Source organism: Lithobates pipiens, unplaced genomic scaffold (genome assembly GCF_037356315.1).
Source record: "Lithobates pipiens isolate NorthernLeopardFrog02 unplaced genomic scaffold, aLitPip1_a1.2 Scaffold_19, whole genome shotgun sequence".
Classification (NCBI taxonomy): Eukaryota; Metazoa; Chordata; class Amphibia; order Anura; family Ranidae; genus Lithobates; species Lithobates pipiens.
The window spans coordinates 515,750,162-515,772,278 of record NW_027507764.1 but is presented as its reverse complement, the minus strand read 5'-3'; positions in this window follow the sequence as shown (position 1 = coordinate 515,772,278).

Here is a 22,117-nt window from a genome sequence, read left to right as displayed (position 1 = left end):
CTGTAAGAGGTGTGGCTTGTGAGAAGTGGGATTGGCCAAACATGGAGGGACGGGGTTTGCACCCCCCATCCTAAAACTTCACCAGCCACCACTGATACTGGTTCTAAATAGAAGTGGCTAATTAAAGTGTTACTAAACTGACAACAGTAAAATCAGTCTGCATATGCAGCACAGCATGCTTGTTATACTCACTGTGGATCTTAAGGGGTTAATCATCTGCATTGTGTAAAAAGGCTGTTTTATCCTGTATGCATAGATCCTTCCCTTCTTGCATTGTCTATCTTTGGAAGGACAGCTAACACACAGGCAGTAGCCAACCTGCATATGCTCAATTGTGTCTTTTTTTTGCTGGAAAGAAGGGGAAGAAAGAAGGGGGGATGTACTATTTTCATATTACTGGGTTTAGTAACACTTTAAAGTGTATTGGAAAAATATAAACTAAAAAAAAAAACGGGCCCAATTTTTTTTTTATAATGTGAAAGATAATGTTACACCAAGTAAATAGATACCCAACATGTCATGTGTTAAAATTACTTGTGAAATGGCGACAAACTACGGTACTTTTTTTATAGGTTACCTGTTTAGAGTTAAAGAGGAGGTCTAGTGCTAGAAAGATTGCTCTCGCTCTAATGATTGTGGCGATACCTTGCATGTGTGGTTTGAACACCGTTTACATATGTAACAACTTAAGTATGCTTTTGTTTTTGTGGGTAAGCACAGAGGAATGGGGCGCTTTAAATTATTTATTTATTTTTTCTTATTTATTTTAATTTTAATTTTTACTCAGTCTCATCATTTTTTTGTTGAGCACTTTTATTCCTATTACAAGGAATGTAAACATCCCTTGTAATAGAAATAAGCATGGAAGGTCCTCTTTATTGAAAGATCTTGGGTTAAAAAGACCCCAGATCTCTCATTTACCCTTAAAAGCAAAAGAAAAGAAAAACATTTTGACACTTTAAAAAAAAAATTCTTTAAGTCTGATAACTGGAAGTGATGTCAGAGATCGCTCCAGTCCTCCAAGGGCATAGAGCCGAGTGGGGGCTATCTTGTGCCTCACTCGACTTCCTGTCTAGCCTTCTGCCACATCGGATCGCTTACCAATGGCTCCGGTAAACTCGGAAACAACTGGGAAGCGTTGGGAGGGGGCACTTCTCCCGATGCCCATAAAAGTAATCCATTGGCGAACACTTATCTTGTAAAGAATCAGCCACAGTAAATAATGATACTGGGATTATGGCAGCTAGCTTCTGCCATAACACCTGTATTTAATTTCGAAATAATGATGCATACTTTCTGTGGGTGGTCGGCAAATGGTTAAAGAGGAAGTAAAGGCAATTTTTTTTTTTAAAAGCACACCCTGTAAGGCAAAGGCATAATGAGTTAGTATGCATAGCATACTAGCTCATTATGAATAACTTACCTGAGGACGAAGCCCCCGAATCGGTCCTCCGTCTTCCTCTTCGCCGCTGCCATGTATCCCGGAGCGACTTCAGGGTCTCGCTGCTCCGGCGCTGTGATTCGCGTATGCGCACAGGAGCCGACACTCACGGCATATCGCCGCGGCCTGCCCCAGTGCGCCTGCGCGCCACTGTCTACGGCGCATAGACAGCGGTGGCTGTATTCGGGTAAATATCTCCTAAACCGTATAGGTTTAGGAGATATTTCTTGGACCTACAGGTAAGTCTTAATTTAGGCTTACCTGTAGGTCAAAGTTGGTTGTCAGGATTTACAACCAGTTTAAGTAAAACCTATCTTCCAAAAACATTCAGCAGCCCTATTCAGAATACAATAGTGGTAATGCCTGATTTATATATAATAAAACCCTTTTTTGTTTAACTGGGATTATGCAAGAAGTTGGCAGAAAATAAGTCAAATTCATCACTAAACAAAACTGCTATATTTCTTTGAAGACTGAATGCTCCCAAGTACATGCAAAGAATTTTTGCTGGGAAGCATTTTTCATGTATATATTCTACATGCTGGAAATTCTGAAGGATAAGATCAGTGCCCTATTTGCCCCAAGGGCTCATAGAATACTGTTTAGAGCAGTGCCAACACACAGTTTATCATTTATAGCCATATTTTACCTTTGTTATTGCCTTTGGTAGTTATAGCTGCAGCCTGAGAAGTAAATTAATCAACAGAATTGAAAAGAGAAAGGGGCAAGGGCTTCTCTGGAGAGCCATATGACTTTCTACACTTTCTTTGCCTTTGTGGGCTTTTGATAAGAGGACTGTACGAGACATAGGTAACTCCACACATAAAGCAAAGGGGACAGCATTTTACAATAACACATCCTTTGTTTTAACTTAAATTTAATACACATTCATAATATATTTTTTGCTATATTAATGTCAATGCACCACTAAATACACTCATGTGGGGAAACTATAAAAATTATTAAACTCTAAATGTTTGCAATGTATAGATAACAGGGTTGGGGACGAAGGAGTAGAGCTTTGACAACCAGACATAACGACTCAGATATGCCTACAGTTGCATTATTTTTCCTAGGGTTTAAGACACATATATACATACTAATAAGTAAAGACCCAAAATGCTTAAAGGATCATTCAACTTTCATGGAAAAAAATATATATAGCATGTGAAAAAAAGATTTCATATATAAATGCTACACAACCTATATTATAATTAAATTTTATTAAAAATTAAATTTCCTTTTAAAACTACAGCCGCTGTAATTTTCTAAAAAGTCAATGCAATCTTCTGGAGGCATTCCGTACACAGTAAATGTAATTTCCTGCTTGTGTGAAGAACTCTGCACTAAGATACAAGTCAAGATTTAGGCATCGTCTGCAACAAAAATGTAATTTTTGGTGAGATGCTCCTTAAAGGTTAATCATAACTAAAGGAATACAGACACTGCAGCTTTTCTCATCAGAAGCACTCCAAGTGCACCAACTGATTATAATTAATTAGCCAGTTCTATTCAGAACCAGTAGCTAAAAGTCAAAGTTTGACACAGCTTTTTCTTAAAAACAACAAAAGATAGGACTCTGTCACAAAGTTTGTTAAAATCCTTGCAATGTACATTGAATACCCACAGGGGGGTGATTTTTTCTCGACAAAAGTGAATTTATTCTTTTAACTACTTCAATAGCAGGCACTTTTACCCCTTTTCTTCCCAGGCCAGCTTTCAGCACTGTCACACTTTGAATGACAATTGAGTGGTCATGCAACATTGCACTCATTACATTTTTATAATTTTTTTCACACAAATAGAGCTTTCTTTTGGTGGCACTCAATGCACATATTGTCTTATAAATGAACAGTTAGTCTTCAATGGGGAAAGGACAGGGGCCCAAGCCCATCATTACATTCTTAACAGACAAACATGTAGAAATATAATGTGAGAGAGGTAAGATAACTAGTGATATATGGTATAGATTACTTGGAGGCGAAACCCCCTAACAACACACTTCAAGAAATTGTAGAAAAGAAGAGAAAAGACAGAGAGGGAACACGAGAGGGAAAAGGCAAGAAAATAAAGGATAAAAGGAAGAAAAAAAAGGTGGTTATACACTCAAACTGAACCACAGTCCTAAGCAACAGCTTCAACATATCCCAAAGTGTCAAGACTCAAAAAGAGAGGAGTCAAAGTCAGGTGGTAAGGGGTGGTCAACCCATGGCTGCCAAACTTTGCCGTCTTTAGGGATTGTGTCTAGAATAGTAGCTTCTATTTTACTGTGAATCATGGCTTGAGTCATCCTATTTTTGTCTCAAGTATACAAAGCCTTGTGGTCCTCCAGACCTTCACTATGGTTTGCTTAGAGGCTGTCATCAGTTACTGTAAAAATTTGGTCTGAGCTCTAGTAGAATCGAGAGTATAATGGTGCACTAGAGCAATTCCTGGATTAGTTTCCAGGGAATAAAAAAATAATTTAAAATTATGAAAAAAATAGCTTGGGGGTCCCCCCAATGCATACAAAGCCCTTCAGGTCTGACATAGATTTTAAGGGGAAGCCCACTGCAATTTTTTTTCTTTTAAACATGCAGGGTCCCCCCAAAATTCATACCAGAACCTCATCCGAGTATGCAGCCCGGCAGGTCAGGAAAGGGGGGGGCGAACAAATGCCCCCTGAACTGTACCAGGCCACATTCGCTCAACATGGGGGGCCTCCAAACCCTGCCCCACCTATGTGAATGAGTATGGGATTCAAAAGTGAATAAAAACAGCACAGAAGTTTGACAATTTCTTTATTAAAAACAAAAAACTGTCTCCCAATGTAGATCCATCGTCAATAACGATGCCACCGCTGGAACCAGAAAAAAAAACTCTGCTCACCACTGCTCCTGCAGTCTGGCTGCTCTGCTGTGTGACATTTATTAAACAGCTATGGGGCGGGCCACCCGGCTACATCAAATGGTGGCCCCCTTGTGATGTTACCGACCCAACATGCATCAATCGGTGCATGGTGGTGACAGCTGATGAGTCATCCTTTGGTAAAGACTCGGAGGCCAGCTTCCCAGCCTGCTCCTTAGCAACCAGCTATTTCGGGGGGGGGGGGGGGGGACTTTTAGGTTGTTTCTGACAAATACTGCACGTGATACTGCCAACAAAACCCTGGTGATAAATATTGCATGTTTTTTAACTCTCTGTGCTGTTTGTGAATTGGACTTAAGAGCTTACCGCATGCTTTTTTGACAATATTTGCTGGCACATTTTCATTTTGCAGTAAATAGCGCATAATCAGGTTTTTCATGAACTGGACTCTACCGAATGCGCTAATTTATGCAAATTAGTCACGTGACCATGTTATTGCATGCTGTAAACGTTAGTGAACTGACCCCTTAGTCACAGTGCCTTCTTAACCATTTAAGGACCGATATACATCAGCAGAATGTCACGGCTGGGCTCTTAAAGGCCAACCTACCTGTACGTGCCTGTGCAGACGCACTCACGACCCGGTCCTGAACTCCGTGGCCACGGGACCCGCGGACCCGATCGCCGCCAGTGTCCCGCGATCGGGTCACAGAGCTAAAGAATGGGGGGTGGTAAGTGTAAACAAACCTCTCCCCGTGCTTCCTAGTGAGCCGGTCACTGATCATCTGTTCCCTGTCATAGGGAAAGACAATCAGTGACGTCACACGCCAAGCCACGCCCCCTACAATAAAAAAAACACACACACTTAACACCTACACTGCCCCTAGTGGTTAACCCCTTCACTGCCAGTGAAATTATTACAGTAATCAGTGCATTTTTAATCGCACTGATGGCTGTATTAATGCCAGTGGTCCAAAAATGTGTAAAAATTGTCCAACGTATCCGCCATAATGTCGCAGTGACAATAAAAATCGCTGATCGCCACCATTACTAGTAAAAAAAATGATTGATAAAAATGCAAAAATGATCAAATACCACCAAAAGAAAGCTCTATTTGTGCGGAAAAAAAGGATGCAAATTTTTTTGGGGAGCCACGACGCACGACCGCGCAACTGTCAGTTAAAACAACGCAGTGCCGAATCGCAAAAAAGGGCCTGGTCCTTTAGCTGCAAAATGGTCCGGGGCTTAAGTGGTTAAAGTATAAGTCCACCCTAAAACTAAAATCCCTGTATCTATAGACATCCATGATCTAACACTAACCTATCTATCCCTGTAAAGAAAAAAAAATCACTATACGTACCTTTTTTGAAACGAATGGGGAGTGACGTCACCTATAGAGTTACTATGGTGCTTCCGTTGTCAGATGTGTCCTCTGCACTCGCCTCAACAGCAAAGCCGCGGCTGACAGCTCAGCATGGGATTGGGTCAAAAACAGTATACCTGATTTCTTCTTTACTGGTTTAGCGAGGTTAGTGTCTATAGATGTAGGTATTTTCGTTTTAGAGTGGACTTCTACTTTAAGACCAGTGGCATAATGTAGCTGGGAGCATTTACTTGGTTAGACGTCACCATATTCCTTTTACAGGATACAACTGTAACTAACAATGGTGTCATCTGCCTTGCTGTTGTGTTGATGGGGCTGTATAAATATCAGGATTAAGTAACAAAAATACAAATTCCTTTGGCAGTTAAAACAGCGTTCGTATGTATTTCATCTATTTCATTTGTGTATTCAGCTGCTTGTCTGAAGTATCGCTTCAAAAGTGTAGATTAGCATTTCACCCAGCTAATTAATTATAGGAATAATACAATAAAACAAAATCTATACCCAAAAATATTAAGTATAGAAAAGCAATACCCACGGGTGCAAAAACAAGTTGCATTGGATATATATATAGTTTTACATTTGCAAAGATCATTAATGAGTTCTCAATAGCACAAGATGATACAGGAAACTATTAGTTACATTTCATCCTGAAGGAATGTTTGTTTCCATCTGAAGACAACTTTTATGTAAGTGACTTTAGAGAATAACGTAATTTATAATTCTATATCCACACTGAATTATTCCTGTTTATAGAATAACATGTTTGCTTTTATTGCCAATAAATTATGTCCAGTGGGAACTATTGTTTGGATGTTCAAACAATGTTAATTGCTAACTTAACTGTATTTTATGTTGAATTTCAGCATGTTTCAATTATATTTATCTTAAATAACACATATAAAAATAAACTTAAAAAGAATAAACCACAAAGGCAATTTTTTTACACAGATTCATAAAAAAGGTCCAACCAGATTTTACTGTAACATTCCTTGCATTTGCCTTTTCCCATATGGTGTGTCACATGATAAAGTGGGACTAAAATGTATCTGAGCACCACAAACTGAAAACACTACATTTTTTAAAGGGTACATTTAATACAATTTTAATATTCAAAGCAAACTCACCTATCCACCCATGTCAAGGGCGGCACAGTGGTGTAGTGGTGTAGTGGTTAGCACTCTCGCCTAGCAGTAAGAAGGGTTGTCGATTCGAATCCCAGCCATGACACTACCTGCCTGGAGTTTGCATATTCTCCCTGTGCCTGTGTGGGTTTCCCCCGGGTACTCCAGTTTCCTCCCACACTCCAAAGACATGCAGGTAGGTTAATTGGCTTCTGTCCAAAATTGGCCCTAGTATATGAATGGGGACCTTGGATTGTGGGCTCCTTGAGGGTAGGGACTGATGTCAGTGTGCAATGTACAGGGACAGAAACAATTGTAGACACTCACTCACTCAGGATGGACTGGTGTCTTTATTCAACCTTACTAACTATGTATCTGTGCTTAGTTTTGGTAAAAAATCACTTTGACCCCCCCCCCCCCCCCCACATCACAGTTCTAGCTTCGGCCACTTTGATTAAGGGCAGATGATTCATGTAGCATTTACTTTAATCTCCTAATGCCAGCGCCTCCTGGCCCTTTAAGAGGTTTATGATGGCAGAAGGCGAGGCAGGGTTTAAGAGCACGTGATAGGCAGTTACGGGATCCGAAAATGCCCAATCGCAAGTGGCAATAGGGAGATTTTGATTAGGCACTGTGTGCACCCTCAGCACAGCTGTATGCCACAGATATGCCACAGCAATAAAGAAAATAGGATTTTTAGAACAGCTTACCTGTAAAATCCTTTTCTTGGTAGTACATCACGGAACAGAGAGCACCACAGTAATTACTGTATAGGTTATACACCATTTTCAGGTGATGGATACTGGCATAATCAAAGACAGGAAGTTCCCCACCCTATATAATAATTATACAAGTAAAGCCGCGCTTATGGGATGGGTCTTGATCAGCAGGAGTATGTATAGGTGTTAGTTTATACCTGTAACCTTGTGTTTTATATGATTTTTTATTGGTTACAATTCTTCTGTCTAATTTTTATCCTATTAGTTTAAAAGGTTAAATAGAAGCTCTCTTCGTTTTGTGAGGTTGCTGCCACCCTGATATGCAAAGGCTGCACTAAACAACCTGCATTAATGGAATGGTTCTTGATTATAGGTTATTGGCGCTACCTCCAACCAATTAGTTTCAATAACACTCTTTGCTTCCTCAAACCTTTTATGTCTATCACCTTAACGTGTCCCCAGGGACTGCGTGAATTAAACCCGTGTTCCGTATTTTTCCTCAGCAACACCCCATTTATCCAACACCTCAGCCTCAAGCCAAAAAATGATTACACACCACTTTGTATCACCTCTACTAAGTGAGCTAGTACCACTTATTTTACATATAGTTTCATTAGTATTTTGAGAAATTCAGATCAAAAGATATAGATATAAATACAAAAAAAATAATAAAAAATGATTGATAGAAACCTCTACCGTAGAAAAAACCCAACCACAAGCAAAAACAAACAGACCAAAAAAACAGAAACAAAGGGAGAAAAAAACCCCAAAGAAAAAGCTTAGTGTTAAAAAGTCTTCCTAATTGGGGAAAAAGCTATCTCCAATTTTCATACAAATTCTTTGTGCTAATTATTAAATACACCAGATCTCCCTACATTAGTGAATATGAAAGGAGGAAGCAAAAAATTTCCTCATACAGTGATATCCAAAATAAAAACAATAAACAAAATTCAAAGAGACAAAAAATGTGAAAAGTCCAATTACATCCGGTGATATGTACACCAATCCAAAAACATGTAAAAATGTGAAAGGGTCAGATGAGACCAGTATATATAAGAAATAAACAGTATATATATCATAAAAATATTTCAGTCCACAGTGAGTCTTCTATAACCGTATCAATGTGCCTCTTCAGAATACAGGAAAGGTGACTTTCGTGAGAGTGCCTGCGCTTTATTAGTGACTTTCGTGCTTGTTCCCCCTCAAGGATCCCCACTCACCAGATCCATTCACCCCCTAGGGGGTTATACGCCTGTAATCTGTATCCTGTTTATCCGAAGATTCCACCATCCAGTTGTGTCTTCAACGGGTCCTTCTCAAGGTCTTTTAAAGAGATGCAGGTAAGTCCTTATATCCACTAGTGATTCCTCAAATAAAAGAAAATTCCCTCATGGTGTAGTATTTTTGATTATAATTGGGGAAGAGGGGAGAACAGTCTGATATTCTTCTTTAAAGCAGGTATTTTTAGTTATGTAGGAATAGTAGGAGGCTAGTATCCACTTAAAAAACTTTATTACAAAAAAGCTTTATACAACACTCTATGCAAGAAAAGGTTTTTTTTTATGCAAGATGCAGTCTAACAAACCATGCATCAGCATACACCGTGTATAAGTTGTGTTATACGGCTCAAAAAGATGTAATATAACAACCCTTTTCAGCAAAAAAAGGAGAAACAGTATATCTTTAAAATATAAAAAGTAAAAAGAAAAAATGCAAGATAAAGAATAAATATAAAGCACTGATTCCGGAGTGCAAAAAATATTTATATACCAAAAATCCACAAGTTATAAACATAAAAAATAAAAATAAAAATAAAAATCAGAATCACCTACAGCCCTTTCCATATGTCTGCAGAGTAACTGCACTTAATCCCAAAAAGCCCTATTCCCCCAGTACTACAGTCCCCTTACTACAGTGGGGTTAAATGGTGGTCTCCTCAGGGGGCCGTTTGCCAGGCTTAATTAGGTTAAGAATGGGGCTACGTAGGTAAAAAAGCCAAAAAAGAAAAAACCATTAATGTTAAAAGAATTGAAAAGTTGTCGGGCTTGTTTCCACTAACTTCAGCCCAAGTTCTCAACTCGCCGGTCCGCCGCAGAACAATTCCCCTGAACGCGCGGCGTGCGTTCCAGGCTGCGTTCCAGCGGGTCTGGCGCACCGGAAGTGACGTGTGTGCGTAATGACGCTGTACGCGTTTCGTCAGAGACGTCCTCAGCAGCGATACCACGCACACTCCCACCTCCGTCCTTAAAGGTGGCCACTCCTCCCATTCACAGATCTCAGCCAATAGCCGATCTGGATGGGGATTACACGTTTGTTTATTTGTTTTCTGTCTGCGTTAACTATGCCACTCTTATAAGTGAAAGGTTTATACTCAAAACACCTCAACCAGTAGACTTCACTATATGGTGATATACATTATCTTATTCAAAAAAACTTTTTAGAAATGAAGGGGGAACCCGGGACTTTTTATCCAATACTTCTGGTTCTGGGATACTTTATATTAAACCTATAATGTTACAAAGACGCGCATATTTTTATTTTTATTTATAGTTAAGCTCACAAAGTTCCACAAGCCTTAAAAATCGGTTTCAAGGACTGTTTGGACGTCCAACACAGAGAATATTTTCCTTATTTACCTCCATCTGATGTCTATCGGAAGGAGCTAAATTGCACATACCAGATATTACCTTGTAAAATTATCGCCGGAATTTATTCAAAAAGGTATATTTATTTTAGAGGGGTATTTTCCCCAGGCATTTGGGGTCTTTTCAAGACCTCAAGTTATGTCTTCCCCGTCTTTCCTATCAGATATTACCATGTAAAACTACCGATAGGAAAAAACTTTATTTGTGCCAAGGCCAAAAGGCAAAATTAAATCATTTTATTTTGATATAGTGGTTCCTTAGATACCTTCCTTAGGTGCTATTTAAAATATGCTCCCTTTGCAAAATTTCTTAAAGGGTCAAATGTTAGCTTATCTACCTTTAATTAAAATTAATCAAATCTTAGGGCTATATTTAACTACACACAAGCCAAGTCCTATTAATTTCCCGACTGACCATGTTAGGCCTTTTTTTTTGGTTTATTTTCTCATGTAAATAAAATTTCTATCCACATCTATATATCCATTTCCAGATTTCTTCCCAAACTTTACGTCCATACTCATACATGCATACATCTAGGGTTAGAATCCAGACCCAGTTGTTATCTATTAGAGTTAGGCTTCGTCAATATGCAAACCCAGATGTTATCTCGTAAAGGTAATCTACTAGTGGGAAAGGATTTTTTCTTCTTTTTATCTATCATCTGGAGTCTAAAAAAACCCACATGCATGTATATGGAGATCTCCCAGGGCTTCTGATTGAAAGATTATAAATCTATTTACCCTCACTTTTATGGATTTGCTATAAAACAATTGAGGTCTATATCAATATTAAGCCCTTTGGGGGCCAAAGTGTTTAATCTATATATCCAGCTGGTCTCGTTCTGTGATATAAGGGTTGTCATGTTTCCTCCTCTCCAATTCTCCTTTATATGGTCAATTCCATAGAATATCAATTTGGAGGGATCTCTTTGATGGAACAGATCGAAATGTCTGGATACATTATGGTTAGGGAACCCCTTCTTGATATTATTGACATGCTCTCGTATTCTGACGTGTAGGGGTCTGGTGGTCCTGCCCACGTACTGCAAATTACAAGGGCATTCCAGCACGTATGTAACGTGTGTGCTCCGGCATGTAATCAGTTCTCTAATTTTGTATTCTACATGATCTGTTTTCGATCTAAATGTCTGTCTTCTTCGAGGTTGGGGTTTACTAACCCTACATGCCAGGCATTTATTACACTTGTAGAATCCTTTCAGTTCCTCCAAGAAAGTGCTGTTCTTAGGACCATCAATCACGTTGTGTGCTAGCATGTTACGTAGTGTAGGCGCTCTCTTATAGATGAATTTCGGTTTCTTTGGAAGGATTGTTGCCAGGATTTTGTCCTCCTGGAGGATGGGCCAGTATCTTTTCACTATCTTCTCCACTTCATAATACTGTGCATTATACCCAGTAATGAAAGCTAAATCAAATTCCTGTTTTCCTTTTCTCGATTTCTTTATCAGGGTATTTCTATCTATTTTAGCGACTTCATTTTTTATTTTTGTCAAGGTCTCATATTTATATCCCTTTTCTATGAATTGTGTAACCAGTTTGTCTGCTTGAGAAGAAAAATCTTCCATTGAATTGCAGTTCCTCCTAATTCTTAGAAGCTGTCCTTTGGGGATATTGGCTTTCCATTTGGGGTGATGACAACTAGAGGTGGGGATGTAGCTGTTTCTATCTGTTTCTTTAAAAAAAGTTTTCGTATGGAGGCCATCATCGTTTTTGAAGATTTCCAAATCCAAGAACTCTATCTTATATTTATCACATTTGCCACTGAACGTTAGTCCATATTTGTTGTTATTTAAATTTCATAGAAATCTCTCAAACTCTTCCAGAGTGCCATCCCATAGGATCACCAGATCATCAATATACCGCCGGAATAATTTTATCTGGGATAGATTCCTCGAGTATATATGCTCCTCCTCCCACATGTTCATAAGGAGGTTGGCGACACTTGGTGCATACCGTGCACCCATAGCCACTCCTGTGGTCTGTACATAATAATGGTGTCCATACCAAAAATAGTTACAGGCCATGGCCATCCTTAGGCCTTCAATAATGTACTGCACTTGCTCTTGTCTCATATTCGTCTGCTCATGTAATGCTTTCTCTACTCCTCTTAAGCCATCTTCCTGCACGATGCTAGTATATAACGAGTTTACATCTATAGTCGCTAATAGATAGTTTTCTGTACCTTGGATGTTACTTAATAGTTCTATAAGTTGGGCACTGTCTCTCAGATAGGATTTCCCCTTCAATACCAACGGTTTCAAGAAAGTGTCTAGGTACTCTCCTAGCCTTGAGAACACAGAATCTATACCGCTGATAATTGGTCTTCCTGGTGGTTTATTTAATCTTTTATGTATTTTCGGATTATAATACATAACAGGAGTTTTCGTAGAATTTGACACAAGATATGCAGCTTCTTTTTGATTGAGAATGCCCATTTCCTGTCCTTTTTTCACATAAGCTTTCAGCTGGTCTTCATACCTTGATTTAGGATTCCCCTTAAGTTTTTTATATGTGTTTTCCGTTTTTAACAGGTTCCTCATTTCTTCTTGATAGTCTTTTTTTGTTCAGGATTACTAAGCCCCCTCCTTTATCTGCCGGCCTTATCACTACTTCTTTATTGTCCCCTAATCGTTTTATCGTTTTCCATATACTTTTCGATCTCTTTTTATTATTACTATCTTTGAGTTTTCTCAGATCTTTTTCTACCATCTTGCTGAAGGCTGTTAAACATTGATTACCAGCCGTGTTAGGGTTAAACACCGATCTATTTTTCAGCTCTGTTTGAATATATGCTGGGGCTATGCTTGGCTTATTTTCCATACTGTTTGCAAAGTGTTTTTTCAGATTCAATTTCCTCATAAATTTTTTAAGATCTATGTATTTCTCAAATTTATTCAGATGTTTTTCCGGAGCATATTTTAATCCTAGATCTAAAATTTTCATTTCCTCCTTACTAAATTCCACTTGGCTTAAATTATATATCCCTTTTCCGATTATGTTCTTCTTCTCTTTCTTGTTCTTTCCTCCTCGGCATCCCCTATATTTTCTTCTCTTTCTCCATATCTTTGTGTATCTTCCGTCCTCCTTCTGTATTGGTTGTTCCAATTCCCTCTCGGTATCCATTGTTCCCTTTCCTATAGGAGGGAAGCTAGATATCCACCTAGGAGGCCATCAAGAGGCTATGGGGATTTTCGGGGGAATGGCCCCAGAGACAGACCTCCTGGGAGATGGACTGCAAGGGTACCCTACAGAACCCCGAGATGGAAAGGGGGCAATACAGAAAGAAGATACTTCAGGGAAGGCCCTTACAGGAGAGGGCAACGCAGGGAAGATTACAGAGAGGAAAGGGAACAATGGATACCGAGAGGGAATTGGAACAACCAATACAGAAGGAGGACGGAAGATACACAAAGATATGGAGAAAGAGAAGAAAATATAGGGGATGCCGAGGAGGAAAGAACAAGAAAGAGAAGAAGAACATAATCGGAAAAGGGATATATAATTTAAGCCAAGTGGAATTTAGTAAGGAGGAAATGAAAATTTTAGATCTAGGATTAAAATATGCTCCGGAAAAACATCTGAATAAATTTGAGACATACATAGATCTTAAAAAATGTATGAGGAAATTGAATCTGAAAAAACACTTTGCAAACAGTATGGAAAATAAGCCAAGCATAGCCCCAGCATATATTCAAACAGAGCTGAAAAATAGATCGGTGTTTAACCCTAACACGGCTGGTAATCAATGTTTAACAGCCTTCAGCAAGATGGTAGAAAAAGATCTGAGAAAACTCAAAGATAGTAATAATAAAAAGAGATCGAAAAGTATATGGAAAACGATAAAACGATTAGGGGACAATAAAGAAGTAGTGATAAGGCCGGCAGATAAAGGAGGGGGCTTAGTAATCCTGAACAAGAAAGACTATCAAGAAGAAATGAGGAACCTGTTAAAAACGGAAAACACATATAAAAAACTTAAGGGGAATCCTAAATCAAGGTATGAAGACCAGCTGAAAGCTTATGTGAAAAAAGGACAGGAAATGGGCATTCTCAATCAAAAAGAAGCTGCATATCTTGTGTCAAATTCTACGAAAACTCCTGTTATGTATTATAATCCGAAAATACATAAAAGATTAAATAAACCACCAGGAAGACCAATTATCAGCGGTATAGATTCTGTGTTCTCAAGGCTAGGAGAGTACCTAGACACTTTCTTGAAACCGTTGGTATTGAAGGGGAAATCCTATCTGAGAGACAGTGCCCAACTTATAGAACTATTAAGTAACATCCAAGGTACAGAAAACTATCTATTAGCGACTATAGATGTAAACTCGTTATATACTAGCATCGTGCAGGAAGATGGCTTAAGAGGAGTAGAGAAAGCATTACATGAGCAGACGAATATGAGACAAGAGCAAGTGCAGTACATTATTGAAGGCCTAAGGATGGCCATGGCCTGTAACTATTTTTGGTATGGACACCATTATTATGTACAGACCACAGGAGTGGCTATGGGTGCACGGTATGCACCAAGTGTCGCCAACCTCCTTATGAACATGTGGGAGGAGGAGTATATATACTCGAGGAATCTATCCCAGATAAAATTATTCCGGCGGTATATTGATGATCTGGTGATCCTATGGGATGGCACTCCGGAAGAGTTTGAGAGATTTCTACGAAATTTAAATAACAACAAATATGGACTAACGTTCAGTGGCAAATGTGATAAATATAAGATAGAGTTCTTGGATTTGGAAATCTTCAAAAACGATGATGGCCTCCATACGAAAACTTTTTTTAAAGAAACAGATAGAAACAGCTACATCCCCACCTCTAGTTGTCATCACCCCAAATGGAAAGCCAATATCCCCAAAGGACAGCTTCTAAGAATTAGGAGGAACTGCAATTCAATGGAAGATTTTTCTTCTCAAGCAGACAAACTGGTTACACAATTCATAGAAAAGGGATATAAATATGAGACCTTGACAAAAATAAAAAATGAAGTCGCTAAAATAGATAGAAATACCCTGATAAAGAAATCGAGAAAAGGAAAACAGGAATTTGATTTAGCTTTCATTACTGGGTATAATGCACAGTATTATGAAGTGGAGAAGATAGTGAAAAGATACTGGCCCATCCTCCAGGAGGACAAAATCCTGGCAACAATCCTTCCAAAGAAACCGAAATTCATCTATAAGAGAGCGCCTACACTACGTAACATGCTAGCACACAACGTGATTGATGGTCCTAAGAACAGCACTTTCTTGGAGGAACTGAAAGGATTCTACAAGTGTAATAAATGCCTGGCATGTAGGGTTAGTAAACCCCAACCTCGAAGAAGACAGACATTTAGATCGAAAACAGATCATGTAGAATACAAAATTAGAGAACTGATTACATGCCGGAGCACACACGTTACATACGTGCTGGAATGCCCTTGTAATTTGCAGTACGTGGGCAGGACCACCAGACCACTACACGTCAGAATACGAGAGCATGTCAATAATATCAAGAAGGGGTTCCCTAACCATAATGTATCCAGACATTTCGATCTGTTCCATCAAAGAGATCCCTCCAAATTGATATTCTATGGAATTGACCATATAAAGGAGAATTGGAGAGGAGGAAACATGACAACCCTTATATCACAGAACGAGACCAGCTGGATATATAGGTTAAACACTTTGGCCCCCAAAGGGCTTAATATTGATATAGACCTCAATTGTTTTATAGCAAATCCATAAAAGTGAGGGTAAATAGATTTATAATCTTTCAATCAGAAGCCCTGGGAGATCTCCATATACATGCATGTGGGTTTTTTTAGACTCCAGATGATAGATAAAAAGAAGAAAAAATCCTTTCCCACTAGTAGATTACCTTTACGAGATAACATCTGGGTTTGCATATTGACGAAGCCTAACTCTAATAGATAACAACTGGGTCTGGATTCTAACCCTAGATGTATGCATGTATGAGTATGGACGTAAAGTTTGGGAAGAAATCTGGAAATGGATATATAGATGTGGATAGAAATTTTATTTACATGAGAAAATAAACCAAAAAAAAAGGCCTAACATGGTCAGTCGGGAAATTAATAGGACTTGGCTTGTGTGTAGTTAAATATAGCCCTAAGATTTGATTAATTTTAATTAAAGGTAGATAAGCTAACATTTGACCCTTTAAGAAATTTTGCAAAGGGAGCATATTTTAAATAGCACCTAAGGAAGGTATCTAAGGAACCACTATATCAAAATAAAATGATTTAATTTTGCCTTTTGGCCTTGGCACAAATAAAGTTTTTTCCTATCGGTAGTTTTACATGGTAATATCTGATAGGAAAGACGGGGAAGACATAACTTGAGGTCTTGAAAAGACCCCAAATGCCTGGGGAAAATACCCCTCTAAAATAAATATACCTTTTTGAATAAATTCCGGCGATAATTTTACAAGGTAATATCTGGTATGTGCAATTTAGCTCCTTCCGATAGACATCAGATGGAGGTAAATAAGGAAAATATTCTCTGTGTTGGACGTCCAAACAGTCCTTGAAACCGATTTTTAAGGCTTGTGGAACTTTGTGAGCTTAACTATAAATAAAAATAAAAATATGCGCGTCTTTGTAACATTATAGGTTTAATATAAAGTATCCCAGAACCAGAAGTATTGGATAAAAAGTCCCGGGTTCCCCCTTCATTTCTAAAAAGTTTTTTTGAATAAGATAATGTATATCACCATATAGTGAAGTCTACTGGTTGAGGTGTTTTGAGTATAAACCTTTCACTTATAAGAGTGGCATAGTTAACGCAGACAGAAAACAAATAAACAAACGTGTAATCCCCATCCAGATCGGCTATTGGCTGAGATCTGTGAATGGGAGGAGTGGCCACCTTTAAGGACGGAGGTGGGAGTATGCGTGGTATCGCTGCTGAGGACGTCTCTGACGAAACGCGTACAGCGTCATTACGCACACACGTCACTTCCGGTGCGCCAGACCCGCTGGAACGCAGCCTGGAACGCACGCCGCGCGTTCAGGGGAATTGTTCTGCGGCGGACCGGCGAGTTGAGAACTTGGGCTGAAGTTAGTGGAAACAAGCCCGACAACTTTTCAATTCTTTTAACATTAATGGTTTTTTCTTTTTTGGCTTTTTTACCTACGTAGCCCCATTCTTAACCTAATTAAGCCTGGCAAACGGCCCCCTGAGGAGACCACCATTTAACCCCACTGTAGTAAGGGGACTGTAGTACTGGGGGAATAGGGCTTTTTGGGATTAAGTGCAGTTACTCTGCAGACATATGGAAAGGGCTGTAGGTGATTCTGATTTTTATTTTTATTTTTATTTTTTATGTTTATAACTTGTGGATTTTTGGTATATAAATATTTTTTGCACTCCGGAATCAGTGCTTTATATTTATTCTTTATCTTGCATTTTTTCTTTTTACTTTTTATATTTTAAAGATATACTGTTTCTCCTTTTTTTGCTGAAAAGGGTTGTTATATTACATCTTTTTGAGCCGTATAACACAACTTATACACGGTGTATGCTGATGCATGGTTTGTTAGACTGCATCTTGCATAAAAAAAAACCTTTTCTTGCATAGAGTGTTGTATAAAGCTTTTTTGTAATAAAGTTTTTTTAAGTGGATACTAGCCTCCTACTATTCCTACATAACTAAAAATACCTGCTTTAAAGAAGAATATCAGACTGTTCTCCCCTCTTCCCCAATTATAATCAAAAATACTACACCATGAGGGAATTTTCTTTTATTTGAGGAATCACTAGTGGATATAAGGACTTACCTGCATCTCTTTAAAAGACCTTGAGAAGGACCCGTTGAAGACACAACTAGATGGTGGAATCTTCGGATAAACAGGATACAGATTACAGGCGTATAACCCCCTAGGGGGTGAATGGATCTGGTGAGTGGGGATCCTTGAGGGGGAACAAGCACGAAAGTCACTAATAAAGCGCAGGCACTCTCACGAAAGTCACCTTTCCTGTATTCTGAAGAGGCACATTGATACGGTTATAGAAGACTCACTGTGGACTGAAATATTTTTATGATATATATACTGTTTATTTCTTATATATACTGGTCTCATCTGACCCTTTCACATTTTTACATGTTTTTGGATTGGTGTACATATCACCGGATGTAATTGGACTTTTCACATTTTTTGTCTCTTTGAATTTTGTTTATTGTTTTTATTTTGGATATCACTGTATGAGGAAATTTTTTGCTTCCTCCTTTCATATTCACTAATGTAGGGAGATCTGGTGTATTTAATAATTAGCACAAAGAATTTGTATGAAAATTGGAGATAGCTTTTTTCCCCAATTAGGAAGACTTTTTAACACTAAGCTTTTTCTTTGGGGTTTTTTTCTCCCTTTGTTTCTGTTTTTTTGGTCTGTTTGTTTTTGCTTGTGGTTGGGTTTTTTCTATGGTAGAGGTTTCTATCAATCATTTTTTATTATTTTTTTTGTATTTATATCTATATCTTTTGATCTGAATTTCTCAAAATACTAATGAAACTATATGTAAAATAAGTGGTACTAGCTCACTTAGTAGAGGTGATACAAAGTGGTGTGTAATCATTTTTTGGCTTGAGGCTGAGGTGTTGGATAAATGGGGTGTTGCTGAGGAAAAATACGGAACACGGGTTTAATTCACGCAGTCCCTGGGGACACGTTAAGGTGATAGACATAAAAGGTTTGAGGAAGCAAAGAGTGTTATTGAAACTAATTGGTTGGAGGTAGCGCCAATAACCTATAATCAAGAACCTCCCCACCCTATATAACTCCTCTCACACAGGGAGCACCTCAGTTTTTGTAGCAAAGCAATATACATATATCCCAAAAGAGAAAAGAGGGACCTCTTTGTCCCCCGGTGATTACAGGTAAGCTGTTATAAAAATCCTATTTTCTTTATCGTACATCACGGGACACAGAGCACCACAGGAATTACTGTATGGGATGTCCCAAAGCAATGCCATCTGAGGGGAGGGAGACACAAAAAAAATGCAGCCTGTCATCAGACGTGAGGACCTATACTGCCGCCTGCAGAACACTGCACCAGAAGGCGGCATCCTCTGGCTGACCTACATCCACTTGTAGAATTTTGTGAATGTATGTACTGATGACCATGTTGCGGCCTTGCAAACCTGAGCCATGGAGGCTTGATGATGAACTGCCCAAGAGGCACTAACTGCCATGGTAGAGTGTGCTCTAGGACAAAAAGGCGGAATTTTCCCTTTTAAATCATAGGCCTGAATAATGACCTGACGGATCCACCTAGAAATGGTAGATTTTAACGCTGCTTGCCCTCTTCTGGGGGTCTTCTGGTAACACAAACAATGTGTCAGTTTTTAGTATCTGAGCAGTTACTTCCAGATAGAAATGAACCGCTCTTACTACATCAAGTGAGTGTAGTGAATTTTCTTCTGCAGAACATGGTTCTGCAAAAAACAAAGGAAGAGAAATATCCTGGTCCATATGAAAACTGGATACTACCTTAGGTAAAAAGGACAGACGAGGAAGTCAGACCACTTTATTCTTATGAGCGATCAAGTATGGCTCTCTACAACAGAAAGCTGCCAACTCAGAAACCCTTCTTGCAGAGGTTACCGCAACCAAAAATACCAATTTCCTTGCCACAAGAACCATCACATATTGGCTCAAAAGGAGACTCCTGAAGGACCAACAAGACCAGGTTCAAATCCCATGGGCGCAGAGGTGATTTAATTGATGGATTTATACACGATACTCCCTGTATAAAGGCCCAAACTAAGGAATGGAAGCAAGAAATTTTTGTAAAAAAACTGACAAGGCCGAGACTTGACCCTTGATTGACCCCTATAGTAAATAGTTCTAGAGGCCGGTTTCCTTGCATTAATCAGGGTAGTTACCACTGAGCCTGAAAGCCCCTGATGCCTGAGAACGAGGGCCTCCACAGCCAAACCATCAAATTTAGCATTTGTAAGGCAGGATGGAACACTGGCACTTGCAAAAGCAGATCCAGGCGGGACCGAAGAGTTCAAGGATACCCTACTGCCATTCTCACGATCTCCACATACCAGGATCTCCTAGGCCAAGCCGAAGCAACTAGGATTACTAGCTTCCATTCCCCCATTAACCTGTGTAGAAGACGTGGAAGTAAGTGAACTGGAAGAAACACATAAATCAGTGAGAATTGATCCCAAGGAGTTACTAAGGCATCCATCCTGCAAACAAGCGGATCCCTTGTCCTTGACACAAAGCTGTCCAGTTTTCTGTTAAACCTGGACGCTAATAGGGCCACGTCCCACTTCTGACATATGGCCAGAAAAATGTCGGGGTGCAGAGACTATTTTCCTGGAAGCAATTGCTGGCGACTCAAGAAATCTGCCTACCGATTTTCCACTCCTGGGATAAACAACGCAGATAGGCAAGGCACATGCTCTTCTGCCCAAGTCAGAATATGGCTTACCTCTTTCTGCGCGGCATGACTTTTGCCATGAAAGGGAAAACCAGTCAGCAGCTTCTTACAAGGAAACTCTGCTGACAAATGCTTAAGCCACAGAACCCTCCACATATCTACTAACATAAGGGCACGGCAAGAGGTCTGATGAATAGAATCTTTAATAGTGTCAACCGCAAAACAAAGGGCCCTAGGCAGTTCTGCTAGTTCCAGGACCTCTTCCCCTTTGACGACTTGTTTTACTTTGTCTTTAAAGGATTGACAGACACGATTGCTGCTCTTGCAGGCTGTGCAACTGCATCGGCCATGGCAAACGAGGTTTAAGCAATGACTCCAGTCTCTTATTTGCTGGGTCTTTAAACACCTGAACATTGTCTACTGGGCAAGTAAGACTTTTATTCAGAGAAGAAACAGCAGCATCTACTGCTGGCACACTCCATTTTTAAGTGAATTTCTCCTCCATAGGATAGAACTGAGAGAGTCTCTTAAGAAGCATAAAATGCCTATCTGGATGATCCCAGTCAGCATAAATAAGCTGTTCCAGCAACAGAAGCATAGGGAAAGTGAGTGAACCCTGAGGAGGCTTTACAGAACCCAAAGAGGAGAAGGGAACTTCAGTCATCTCTGCTAAGGGTAACTTATAACCAAAATCACTGTTTCAGTGAGTGATTGAATTAGCAATCTTTGCGACTGTGAAGTTGAGAAAGACTGCTCTGGGACAGAGTCCTCCAATGAGGAACCATCCTTCTGTCCCTCTAGTGGGTCCCCCAGGGACACATCCAAATCCACTCTTGATCCGCAGATGACGGGTCCAGGACAGGGGAAGGTGCTTCTTCCCAGCCTGGGAGGAGGATGTGAACAAACTACTGTAGCTATCTTCCCCTCCAAACCAGCCAAGGCTGTAGCCAAATCATCCTTAGTGACTTATGCAGAGCCTGGAGTGTTGGAGGTAGCTACAATGTCTTTTCCATTGGCCACCAGCTGGTGTCTCCCAGAAGCCAGCTTATCTCATTAATTAGGCTCCACTTTATACTGGTTGCTGAGAAGGTATATAATTCCTCCCTCTGTGGTTCAGTGTTTTGCCTGCTATCCATTTTCATGCTTGCTGATCTCCTTTCCTGTACCTTGTATCCCGTATACAATATCCCGTATCCCTTGTATCCTGTATAGATATCCAGTATCCCCTCTATCGTGTTACCACCCATCTCTGCTCCACTTGTTTCCACTTGGTGTTGCTTGCATTAATAAAACTTACTTTAATGATACACAGTCTGATTTCAGTTTCCTAAGTGCAGCTACACAGATCTGGTCATCCCTGCTGCTGGATGCCTGCTTTTGGTATCTCTTACATTTACTTTATTTTAAACATAGGTGGGCCAACAAGCCCTGAAACACAGTTTTGAATATCGTGGTCTCACTGCAAAATGCTAGTACCACAGGGTTATATATAAAGTAAAAAAACAATCAGCACACACACATAAAATA